The sequence below is a fragment of the Passer domesticus genome, chromosome 1 (assembly GCF_036417665.1).
Source record: "Passer domesticus isolate bPasDom1 chromosome 1, bPasDom1.hap1, whole genome shotgun sequence".
Taxonomy (NCBI): Eukaryota; Metazoa; Chordata; class Aves; order Passeriformes; family Passeridae; genus Passer; species Passer domesticus.
Genome location: NC_087474.1, coordinates 85,296,824 through 85,309,721, shown reverse-complemented (window position 1 = coordinate 85,309,721; position 12,898 = coordinate 85,296,824). Strand labels below are relative to the sequence as shown.

The window sequence follows — 12,898 nt, the reverse complement described above, 5'->3', positions numbered from 1 at the left end:
CCTTAGCAGTAAATATAGCAAAAGACAGAATTTAAGAAATTCAATGTACCCAGAAAAATCAGACTGAAACAATGCTCCTGAATACCAGGATTTTCATTATTTTATCTTCTTTAAGGTATTTATTTTGCTCTGTATCACATTCTGATTGCAATTTATAGGCATTCCACTCTTCAAACAAAACAAAACAAAACAAAACAGCAAACAAGATCAAATCAGACACTCCTGACTTGTTATTACACACACAAAAAAAGTCAAATCTCATTGAATGAAACATCATACTCACTGTCAAATTTCAAACCAAATGACCTTTTAAAGAAAAACTTCCTGAAATACGCAAATACTAACAAAAAGATTTCAGTACAATATATCTCTTGTGTTTCTCAAGTAGAAGCTATTTTTACACATAACATTCCATACACTTCTAATTTAATATAGAAAAACATATGGAAATATGTTCCCTTCAAATTCTGATGCCTTCTAAATGAAATACCATTCTACAATTTTTGGGGAAATGGGACTAGGAAGAATTTGAGTCATGCCTGAAATATTACCAAACCACAGGTTCTCAAACTAAAGGAAAAAAAACAAAACAGGAAAAGCAAATGGAGATATAAATGACCCTCTCTTCTCAACCATCACTCACTGGAAGGAAACTTACCTATAAAATATTGTCACTTTAAAAGAGTTAGTTCAATGTTACATGGAAACAGGAATTAATTTATTAGTGAAAGATTTCTGGGATGGATATGTTTTTCCCCTTTCACATGCTTTAGCTACAACGTTCAGTCTGCTGTCAATTAGCTAGCTTGATTACAGAAAGAGTTTAGGTATATTTGAACAGCAAAGTTGTGCATATAGAGCCTTGAGTGGGTGCTTGTCTGAAAATGTTTACATTTTTCCCTCATCTGTACCAGTGACCTTCTGTTTCTCAATTCCTGAACGTCTATTTTTAAAACCTCTAGTAATGTGTTGTTATTATCTGTGCTTTTTATCTTAGAAACCTACTCCTTTATTACCTCTTAAGATTCATCAGTCTCCCCAAAAATAGTCACTCAACCTTTGCCCCACAGTAGTCACAATTGTAAGATGATATATAAATCACTTTGGACAATAAATAAAACAAATCTGCTTTACCCATTGATAAGTTGCATTAATTTTATTTTTTTAATTTACTGCAAACAAGTGTAAAAAATTGCAACACATTAGGAAAGATCCCAAGAATAATTATGTATTGTAAAACTTAGCAATTCAGATTTACACTAAAGGATCATATCTGCTGCCAATGTTCAGTATATATTTTTTTTTAATAGGGATGATACATATCTATTATTAAACCCTTCATGTATAATGCATTTCTTTTTCAAATTTGGATGGTGTATAAACCTTCTTTCAAAAAAGTTACTTTCATGTATCCACTTATTTACATATATTGAAATGTGAAGTCTAGTTGAATTCAGTGAGACTAAGAAGAGGGGCTAAAATCTATGCAGTTGTCTTCTATTTTCCAGATATCAATAATTATTTCACTGGTGTAATACAGCAAATTGCAGGGTTGCACAAAGCCTCTTAATTCAGACACCTTCAGGAATTTTGGGGTCTAAATCATAAAGAACTAAAATCCTCCAAATCAAACATTCTAAAAAAGTTTGACACGAAAGAAAATAAAAAGATCCTCACTGCAACTATGTACACAAAATGTAAACCAAACTGTTCATTAATAGATCACTGGTTTAATTAAATTGGAAAAATTACTAAAATATTCAGTGAAAAGTTTGGTATGCAATTTTTTCAACTTAAAATTCTTCATTGCATCAAGGAGAAATGGATTAACCCATAGCAGAAACTTAATAAAATCAAGGCATGAGGAGTCACAAAATTATCTCAAAACAAACCCTTACAAAGAAAAAAAAAAGAAAACAAAAAACCAAAACCAGTATGAAGAAATAGTCACAACCATTGCAAACCAGTCTGTCAGAATAGTCTAGAAAAAAGGAAAGGTTTCTAAGAAAATAAAACTCTGTGCGGGGAATTGCTCCTTGGAGAGCTGTACTGATACCAGCCAAAGTCAGCAGTGATGAAAAGACATTGGGATCCCTTTAAGAAAACTTAGGGCATGTCTATAGAAAGTGAGTTAAAAAGTAACAAGCATATACAGACAAAGACCCACCTATATGAGACTGCAGCAAACTTAAAAGTAACTGACTGCTTAATTTATTTCTGAAATTATGGTACAAGTTGTCCTGAATAAAAGGTCTTAATTAGATGAGTAAAAGCTTGTGGGAGCAGATCAGAATATATTTACTGGTAATTATCAAAGATCAATTTTTCTATTAGCTGACACATGTGCTTCAGGAGTGGAGGAATGGGAGAAAGGAGAGTGAGAAATCTCCTGTCCACATGTTTTAAAATATTGAGGATAAAATATGGAAATTTCTTTTTAAAATTTGTTTTGGTTTGTGTTTGGGGGTGGTGAGGTGGTTTTATTTTTAGATTTTTTTTTGGTTGGTTATTTGGTTGGGTTTTTTGTTGCTGTTTTTGTTAAAGTGATCCTACATAATTCTGAAAGCTGCATTTATAAAACTAATGATGACATAGCTCTTCATGTGAATATGTCTTCACAGGCAGCATAAAATAGAAATGTCCAAATATTTGTATTCATCTCATTGGACTGCATTAAATATCAAGCTTATCTCTCTTTTATCCATTCAAACTACTATATGGCTGGAAATTTTGGACAGCAGCTGTTTTCCCTCACCCCTCAATTTCTGCATAAAGTTTTAGCTCTGGAAGCAAATGAGATATAACCCCTGGCTAATGACTAGTAAGATGACCTGTGAAGGGTTGTTAGTATCCACTACTTTGATTTTTTTAAAATTATAACTGATTTCTAGAGACATATGTTGCAAAGAAACACAAGCAGTTTTAGAAGAGACTATTTTTTGAAGCATGGGTGTTTACTTGAATTAATTTCTTCTTTTTCTCCCTCTACTTGATGAAAATGGCAACTCATGAGATTTGATGCATTCAGATCTATTACTGAGCCACAAACTAACAAAGAATTCAGTCTTACTTTAAAGTTGAGCACAAAAGAAGGCACTTTGGAAAAAAAAAAGTATTCCAGTGATTATAGCCTTAACAATCAAATGGATGCAGGTATTTTTAAAAAAAGACTGAGAGATGCATTGTATCAAATTTCTGCTTCTTCCCTTGTCAGATCAGGCACCAGTAAGCCATTCATCTCGTTCATTACAGCTTCTGTATAATTTTGGATTAGAGCTTTCAGACTTGGATTAAGCCTATTCTTAGTGTTTCTAAATCAGTGTATTTGATTTTCGTTTTGTCAGGAGCAATATTGTAGGAGAATTTCATAGGGTATCCCTACTACTTTCTACATCAAACATGACACTAAGACCTCTCAACAGAAACAACTTCAAAACTAACGCAGGCAATAATTTGTCAGTGCATTTTATGACACTCGGAATTTACAAATAGGAGATGAAAACCTGTATGTATGGAACAGCATCAAAATGTTATTTACACAATATTTCCTAATTTATTCGAAAGCAAATATATATATATGTGTGTGTGTGTGTCTGTGTGTGCATAACAGTAAATTTTTACTTGCAGATGTAAGTCTGAGGACTCTTGCAGGATATCAAAAAGATAAAAAAATTTTTACACATGGCACACATGAACTAAGCTCTTACTCACAATTGTAATAGAAATGTCTGAGATTCAACTCATTCATAAGTATCTTCTACCAAAAAAATTTACAAATCTTTATTCCATTCTCACAGCCAGGTGTTTATTTTCATGCTGCAGCCTGCTGCTATGATCAGATGTGAGTTCTTATAGCCTTGTCCAACCTTACTCCTTGTAGTCCTCTCAAGAGTAAAGGTAATCTTATATCACTCAGCAGTCTCTCTCAAGCACAAATATATCTTCAGATATACTGCTAAGAAAAATATACTTCCTTGTTTTTTCATTCTTAACAATAATACTCCTAAAATCTCAAAAAATCATGTTTTAAATGTTTCATCCTATAAATTTGAATAAATTTTGAGTAAATACTGTCTCCAAAAAGTGAAAGGAAGTAAAAAAAGAAAAAGGAAGAGGCTCTCTAGCAACAAAATAATAAAAAGCACTAATGATTGCATCAATCTCTTTCAGCTGCAACATGCAGCACCTCAATCACAATACATTTTATAAGGATGAGTGAAAGGTTGTTGCTGTGTTTTGCAGTGTTACACTGTATGTTCAGTTTAAAACACAGCAAATATTTTTAAATTAAGGACCATTCTAAGCTGTGTCTTTTGCTGGATTTATGAGCTTTCTATGTATAGATATATAAGAAACTCATCTCATTATTTATTTCCGTTGATCTCTTTGAATCACATGCTCTTTGGATCATGCCAAGATTTCCATCCATTTGACCATGCATTATAACATCTGTCTTCTTGTTTAATCTTAAAGGATCTTGACAGTATTTTGACTTAGTTTTTCTACCTAAAAATTTTAAATGCACCATCATTTTGCTCACAACGGGTCCTGTTCCAGACTATTTATAAAATAATTTCTTTAAACTAGACGCATGAACTGCAAACACGTCTGTTTCCTCATGTGCTCTGTGTTCTTCCTTCCTTCCTATTAGTCACCAGTTGGAGATATATTTATGTGGGTATATTGGTAAATAATTCAGACAGTGTCAAGTCTGCAGCTTGTTTAATTAGTTACTTTTCCCAGTCCAGGAAGCAGAATTTTCTATATGTCAACATCTTAATCTCCATTAGGTAATGAAGCAGAGGGTGATGTCACCTAGGAAGCTAAGTGCTGATATCAATCAGTCCTGTGACCTAATTACAGACCCATTAAAACTGACATAGAATACAGAACACAGAGAAATGTCCTGTGTCTAGTATATATTTCCTTTCTGGTTTTCCCTCTTTTGCCTCAAGTTAATTGTGTGCTATCTATAGATGGCTGGAACATTATCTCAACAGCAGGGACTGATCAGTTTCAGTATTCAAAAATTGATCCATTAAAAATAAATAGAAAAAATTCCCCAGAGCATGTGGCAAATCTGGACACTGTGATTTTAGATTATTAGGAAAAAATAAAGGTAGTCCATATTCCTTTTCAGGCAACCTTACAACTTAATTTAAACATTATTTTATTTGAACTTGAATGTCTTTTAGAATTAAACTCACTTCACTGTAAGAAAGAGAAGGAAAAACTACTCTTTCCATCAGAGGAAACATGCTTTTTAATCCATATTTTGGAAGAGTTATACTACACTATTTAGCTGTTTCATAAAAAAGTAGTATAAGAAATCCCAACCATAACTGTAAGAAGCAAGCATCAAAAACCACAAGCAATTATTTGCTGGGGAAAAAATCATATTGCCAGAAAATACATAAAACTAGAACATGGAAATAATAAAATTTTGGGTAAAAAGGGACGTTTATGGATTTGTATATCCTAGAATTCAAGTGCTATTAGTGGCATTTGCTAAGCAGCTCCCATATATTCTGAAAGAGAAAAAAAACCACCAATATCTGTAGTTTTTTCACTTCCTGCAATTTCCTTGGAGCAACTGAAAACCAATAAACACTGAGTTATATAGGCCAAGGAAAAATTGGTAATAGAAATCTGAATATCTGTGTCTTTTTGGATTTGTTTAAATAAATTTTAAATAAATTATATTATTTAAAAAAATTATTTTAAATAAATTCTTTAATCCAAAGACTGTGAAAGCACAGACGCACAGATTGGCATGTGCCAGTGGTAGCCAATTAGAATCAAACTCCTGTATACAAACTGACCTCTGCTGATCAGATCACACCCAATGCACACTTTGCAGCTGAGAAAGAAGCCTGCCCTTCACTCTCAAGATGCTCCCAAGGGTACAGCTTCTGCAGCAGAGCCCAGCCAAGGCTGTGCCCCATTGCCAAGGGCCAGGGGGGACCTGGATAACCACTGGCTGCCCTTGGCAGCTACTTCACCCCCAGTGAGGTGAAGCTGCACCCCTCTGCCCTGCTTGAAGATACACCTCTGCTACAAAGGCAGGCTGACCTCCTGGCCATTTCAGGTTGGAATCTTATGCTACTTCCATCAACTGAAGACATGATACAATTAATTCTTCCCCTTCTTCCTGATTCCTCCTGCTGTTACATTTCACATGCACTCCTGTACTTCTGCTATTTTAGTCCCAGAATGGAAATACCTGCCACTAAGTTGACAAAGGAAAGCAATGTGATGAGTATTCAATGATTTTCTTTATGACTCCAAAAGGGAGCACACAGGCTACTTTGAGCTGTGACTGATTTCACAAAATACCTAGTTTTTGTACTTTTAAACAAGAATGGTTGCACAAAAGAAAACTGCAGACAGGTCCAAATAATCCAGTTTGTAATTCAGACAAGTCATAGTGCTGACTGACTTTCACTAAGTTTTGATCTAGTGTTTAGAAATTTGCTTTGAAATCCTTCTCACATATTTGGACAAGGTGGTTGAATATTTTAATGATTTTTCAAGAACACTTGCATATTGTGGTTGTTACAACCAAATTAATAATATTTTCTGACACACATAAGCAATATGAAATGGTCTCAAAATATTTTGTCTTTTCTCAAGACATACAGTGTGAAATTTTTTTTCTATTAATTCCTCTGCCTTTTACATTATCTCAAATGAAATCAAATACTTTTAAACCTGAGAATAATATGGATCAGTTTATACTGATTTTGAAGCCAGAAATTATTTTGAAGAGAAACCGAATTTTTTTGTTATATAATTTCAGTTTTTAAATTACTTTCAGAATGGAAAACCTTGAAAAGCTCATATAGTCAAAATTTAGGTTGACAGTTTTTTGTACACTTCAGTAAACTTCCTGATTTAAAGTATTTTTCAGCTCCGTTTCACAAAACAGTCAAAAAAATTTGAAATATTTCTGAATTTTCCAGGAAGTAATATACTACTCAGTCTTGCAGTAGGCTGAAATACAAGGTTGACTCAAAGTACATTACTCTAGGCAATTAATTTCTTGGTTTCTATCTTGAAAAGTAAGGCAAACATCTAGCAACACTTGCAAGAAGGCTGAGTTCCTTTAGCCCCATCATAATTACACACCTGAAGGTAGCTCTGAAACTTTCATTTGCATTTATCAAGTCAGGCTTTTAAACAGCATGAAAATGTAGGCTGCTCCATGTATAAACTATTTCATGTAGTAATTTTGAAAGGTAAATATACCAAAAGAATACAGTAGGCATTCAATACTTTAGCAAAACTGTACATGTTTTTATAACCATATAAAAAGGCAAAATATGCATAAGATCATTGGGTAGATGAGGTAACTTCATTCTAAATCAGAGAAGCAAAATTGGATATCTGGATTTAAAACAGAAAAATCTATGTTGGACTATTAGGCATGGAGCAACCAACTGATATATAGAAAGCTACAAACAGAAATATCAGTCATCTGGTAAAGAGCCTCTGTGGCATTTGCAAGTTTCTACTTACTCAGATCATTCAGGTTTATTAAATCAGTCGAGCTAACTATTTCCAAAGCTCCAGTATGGACTTTATTAGTAGTTCCTTACACTGCTTGTTCAAGGCATGTATCAACAGGAGAAGATGTGGAAGTATAGCTTCAGATAACCATAAACTCATTTTTTTAACTCTAACATGGGGTCTCAGAGAAATATTTTATATATAAACAAACAAACAAACAAATAAATAAATATTTATATTGATATATATATATATATGTATGTATATGTATATATACACACACATATGTACACCAATTGTTTGCTACTTAAACTACCTCTCCTTTATTCTGATTATTATACACAGCAAAGCTCTTGCATGGGAAAATCAGAGACTTCTCTGCCACCAAAGACAATGTTTACACTTCTATAAAGAGTCAGAAATGTTGAACTGCAGATTAAATAATCCACTCAAAATCCATTTGAAATCAGATGTTAACCTGTCCATCTCATAACATCTAAAATTACAGAAATACTAAACTGAGTGAGATTAAATAATCTGGCAGATGGAATGAGAAAGGGCAGACATGATTTGCTTCTTTTGTTTTTCCTCATACTATACTATTTTTTGTCTACTGTTTTCAATTATTTCTCTATAACTGAGGGAAAGTGAAGATTTTATAAAGGCTAAACAAATATGTAATAACAAACACTGTATGCATGGGAACACTCAGGGGTCGGGCTAGACAAAAATACATCAATATCACAAATAGATCTGAAGCTAAAGTGCACTGACTAAAAATTATTAAATATTTTACTTGGTATCTTGTTTCAGACAAACCTAGTGAAGTAAGATCTATTTTTTTTACACTTTTTTATCCTCATACCTCAGTATAAAAAATATTGCCTTACCATGCTTCTGAAAGCTACATGTATTTAACACAGATATGATGAGCTTCTATCCTTAAACTACAAATCAAATACATTCTGTAAGACAAATTGTGCCCTGAGGAACAAGTATGTGTCTCAATGGGAGTCAGGAAAAGGCCAAGGAGATTTTTCATTTATTAAAAAACACTTTTCCCAGATGTCACTGGCACTTGTGTAGAGTCTCATCAAATTTGCAACAACAGTTTTAAATTCCTTTCTTCAATACAAAATTTAGGTACGCTGAAAGATGAAAGAATAGTATGGTAAAATATGTGAATATTTGCTGATTTCCCTCTTGCCATATATTACAGTACTTCAAATATTTTTTCTCCAGGGAAAAAGACTGACAATAAATGAGAGGTACTTGTGGTTACAAATGCTAGGAGGGAAAAAATCTGAATCTATTCACTGTGAATGATATTACGCAAAGATAGCTTACAGAACTCAACTTCTCAGGCTTCAAACCTGTCATTGAACATCTAAAGCAAGGAAAAAAAAGAATCTTAGAGGTCAACAGTCTTGAGCAGGTGTGTGGTTTTAAAGAGAGCTAAAATAAATATTGTCTTTGAGGCAAGAGTAAACTGAGTTTGTGTTTGTGTTTTTGAGGTTTTCTTAGCAGAATATTATTTTTGGACAAAATCTGTGCATCACACTATAGACTTGCAGAACCTAACAACCATGAGATGTTTGTCTCACTAGCCAAACTTCTACATGCTACTTCTATCAGGTCAAATGTGAACAAAATTACACAGATCTGGTGAGAATGTAGAATAAACAAGAGTTTATGGTGGTGAAATATACCTCCTGAAAAATGAAGAAGCTTCAGGTGAGTATTGAAGTAATAAAAGATGGAGGAATTGTGGTTTTACTGTTATGAGAAAATACACCCTCTAGGACAAAAAAAAAAAATCCTTTGAAACTCAATATATTGAATGAAAAAGAAAACTAGGGATGGAAAGCATACCAAGAAAAATAAACTACAAAAGAATATTTCCCAAATGTAATAGAAATAATCCTTTCTAGGCCCCAGTACTTTTTGAATGTCTGAAGACTGTAATTTTCCCTGTTTAAGCTCCTGAATATGCTAAGTGATAACTAGACCTAAAATGAAATTAGCATCAGCTCCATTTCCTTAGTTCCCCACAAGCTTTGCTAGTACATTTACAAAAGTAGAATCCAATTTACTGAGTTCAAACCTTTTGAAACTGGAAAACAATGTTAAATAGGCTATCTTTAAACTTGTGAAAAGTCAGTGATGAATTTATCTTCCATTTATCTTTAGTCTACCTACTGATGAGTTTCTATTGTCTCCCTTATGGAGTTATTAATAATTTATTTCTATACATTCTCTTTAACATCTAACTGATAAAAATGTTTATTGTAGTGTTTAAAATATGGTACAAAGTATTGCATATAAAATTTTTACAGTTTTTTCCTGAACATTCTTATTTCAAAATTTTTCTCAGTACCTACGGCACATAAATAAAGTAGCAACTGTCAAATCAAAAAGAACGTAGAACGCTTCTAGATTTTTAACTTTGCAGGTGGATATATCTAATTTTCTAGAAATATAGTGTCAGATAAAACAGAAGCACATTTACAACTAAATTCCCATACTTATTTTAAAAATCCCATATATATATATATGTGTGAATTTTGGAGTTTCCTTTCAAATGAATTACATCTGAAGATGTGAAAAAGTCACTAATGTTCAAAAGCACTCACAATTACTCTCATACATAGCATCAAGATTAATAAATAATTAACAACATTTCCAAAACAAACATACCTCAAAGACACCAGTGTCTTAATTCTTCAGAAGAATTACTACCTTAGCTGCCTTTTTGTCTTCTTGTCTTGAATTTGTTTTGTAGCCTAGGAAAAATAAATCTCAGCTTACTTTCAAACTGAAAGCATAAGGCTAGACCCAAGGAAAAAAAAAACAAACACTTAATAGCCTTGCAGTTAATTCTGCTGTAATCCTACCTCATTATCTTAAGCAAATAAATCTCTAAAAAGGATTACCTTTTTAAAAGTAAATTAGAAAACTGAATGGCATCTGTGCAGGGAGACATTCTTTTAAAATGCAATCAGCAAGGAAGCTCATAAATAGGCCACTATATAAAAATATTCCTATCAGGCAATCCTTAGCAGATTTTTAACAGACGTGTAGTGTATGTAACTATGATTTCACAAATTCCTAAAATAAAATGTGTCAACATCATTTACCACAAACATTCAAGAGTCTAAAAAAAAAATTTACTCATTTAAATTCTAGAGAAAGAACAATATCATAAAGATATGTTCTTTATGTATCTTCTACTGCAAGTGCTCTTGCCACTCCACCCATGTCAAGAATGGTAAACGCAGGGATTGGGAGAATGGAAACACTAAGCCCGCTGTAGAAGAGGATCTGGTTCAAGACCAAGGAACGTCAATGTTCACAAGTCCATAAAACCCAATGAGATTAATTTGCAAGTCCTGAGGGAGTTGGCATACAAAGCTACTAAGCCATTATCCATCATTTCTGAAAAAAACTTGGCAGTCAGATTTGTGCTTACAGCCCAAAAAACCAATGGAGTCTTGGACTGCATTAAAAGGAGTGTTGCCTGTAGACCAAAGTAGATGATTCTCTTTCTCTCCTCTGCTCTTGTGAGAATCCACCTCCAGAACTGTGTACAGTTCTAGTGTCCCCAGATTAGGAAGGACATGCAACTGTTGGATCCAGTCTAGAGGAGGGCCACCAAGTTGATAAGAGGACTGGAGAACCTCCAGTGATGAAGCCAGGGTGAGAAAGTTGGGGCTGTTCAGCCTGGAGAACAGAAAATTATGTGGAAGCCTCACAACAACATTCCAATATTTTTCTCTATAGTGAAACTGGAGAGGGATTCTTTGTCAAGAACTGTAGTGATGGGATAAGGGGTAATGGGTACAAACTGAAAGAGGTAAAATTTAGATTACACATTAGGAAGAAATTCTTTACTCTGAGACTGATGAGACACTGGAACAGGTTGTCCCGGGAGGTTGTGGATATCCCAACACTGGCAAGATTCAAAGTCAGGTTGGACAGGGCCTTGAGCAGCCTGGTGTAGTGGGAGTTGTTGGCACTTTTCGATCTCTAAGGTCCTTTCCAACCCTTCAACATTCTATGTTTCTATGCAAAACGAAGCAAGAGCAGCTATTTAACTGCCACACTTCCCACTCCTGCACACCATTATAATTTTTGATTTACTGAGGATAATTATAAAAAACCCAAGTAACAAATAAGGTTGTTATGTTTTTCTTTATTTTAATAACAATGTAAAATTCAGGAAGCAGAGCCCCTAAGTGCATCTTAATACTCATTGCACATTTTAAGAAAGGTAAATGGGGTATATAAGCAGTGAAGAAGCAGCAGGCACTATCAAGAGAAATTAAACTACTGAAGTGATTATTATTGTTAGAATGTTTTAAGTTTTCTCAGAAAAAAATACCAAATTTAAAAACTTTTTTGATATTAAGTTAGAAACAGAAACCATGAGTTATCACAGTCCTAAAAAAAATCAATACCATTACAAAAATATTTTTTCATTATGAAGAAACCAGTCTGTGATTCTGTGACAGCTTCATTACTAACTTAAAAGAAAACAGCAGTCATTAATAAAAAAAAAAAGTAATTTGCATTTTCAGCTTAATTTGTATTGAACTTCTCAGTTTCACTTTAAAATACTCCTCTTATCTTAATCATCCTGGGAATTACTGTTTTCTTCAAATTATTTTTTTTATCTGTACCAACACAAGTTATGTTAAATAAGAACAACACAGAAGACAGCTTGCTTGAAGGGAATATGTATATAACAAATCTAAGTGAACTCAGCTTTGGAGGTTGATTGTGGTATATGTGGAAGAAACTAATGAAGAAAGTATTTAAATGAAAGTAATAAAAGAAAAGGCAAGACAGAAATGAAAAACAACTAAAAAAGGTTAATCAGGGTTTCATTTGTACTTATAAGCCGGCAATGTAGGTAGGCAGAAAGAAGCCAGGAAACTATTTTCTGTCAATAGCTGCTTCAAAGTCTTTTACTTCAGTGTTTCTCAAGAACAAAATATATAGCCACACATTCATTTAAATACATGAAAACCAATGCATGATACAGAAGGTAAAACAAGGCATCCAGCAGTCACAATAATAGAAATAGTATATATTATGCTATCATTCAAGATTCTCTAAGAGCTAGGAACTGTGTACTTATAGTTTGCAAAATTAAAATAATCACACTTCTACCAATAAAGCAAATTGTTATTTATAGCTATTTTTATAAAATAGTCAGAGTGGTCATGACTTGAGGGTTTTGCATTACTTTTTCAATGGTAATATAATGGATTCTCACACAATTTTTCTTATTCCTCCTTTGATAACAATTTTTGAGTCTTTCAAGTTTCAAGATTAACTGATGTCTCTTCAGCCAAAGTCTATTTTCATCTGAGTGCTAGAACATTTT

The 12,898-nt window shown here is 33.3% G+C and overlaps 1 protein-coding gene across 4 annotated transcripts in view; it reads right to left on the bottom strand.

Moving 5' to 3' along the window:
* CDH18 (cadherin 18) overlaps window positions 1–12,898 on the bottom strand; it is a 499,122-nt gene that overhangs the window by 283,521 nt on the left and 202,703 nt on the right. For 2 of the 4 annotated variants that reach the window (XM_064427840.1, XM_064427851.1), the window contains exon 3: window positions 10,207–10,292. The exons of the other annotated variants lie outside the window; for them this stretch is intronic. The gene's annotated coding sequence lies outside the window, so the exon portion shown is untranslated. The remainder of the gene's footprint in view (window positions 1–10,206; window positions 10,293–12,898) is intronic. 4 annotated transcript variants of the gene reach the window in all.